This window comes from Halyomorpha halys, unplaced genomic scaffold, assembly GCF_000696795.3.
Source record: "Halyomorpha halys isolate HHAL.00 unplaced genomic scaffold, Hhal_1.1 Scaffold410.1, whole genome shotgun sequence".
Lineage (NCBI taxonomy): Eukaryota > Metazoa > Arthropoda > Insecta > Hemiptera > Pentatomidae > Halyomorpha > Halyomorpha halys.
This window is the reverse complement of record NW_027111460.1, coordinates 618972-619291: the sequence shown is the minus strand read 5'-3', so window position 1 is coordinate 619291 and position 320 is coordinate 618972. Positions and strand designations below refer to the sequence as shown.

The 320-nt window shown below is 22.5% G+C and overlaps 1 protein-coding gene across 1 annotated transcript in view; it reads left to right on the top strand.

Moving 5' to 3' along the window:
* Nucleotides 1-320, top strand: part of LOC106682382 (uncharacterized) — a 15927-nt gene that overhangs the window by 691 nt on the left and 14916 nt on the right. The window lies entirely within an intron of this gene.

The following is a 320-nucleotide window of genomic DNA, read 5'->3' as shown; positions in this document are numbered from 1 at the left end:
CTGTGTTGTTTTTATTTGAATTTTTTTTCGATCTTCAAATAATTTTTTATAAGATTTTTAAAAATTAGTTTTAATAAAAAATTAATGAATAATAACAAAAATTATTCATATAATCTCAACCATCTTCATTAATTTATATTACATCTTCAACGTTTCGGCCCATCATCAAGGAAAATCTTAATTTTAGTATCACAGCCTCAGTTAAAATAAACCCATTTGTCAGTATAGCATTTATTGGTAATTTATATCCTTCGCAAGTTTGTATTTTACTATCAATAACATATCACAACACTATTATATTGTGTATCATACAATAAATA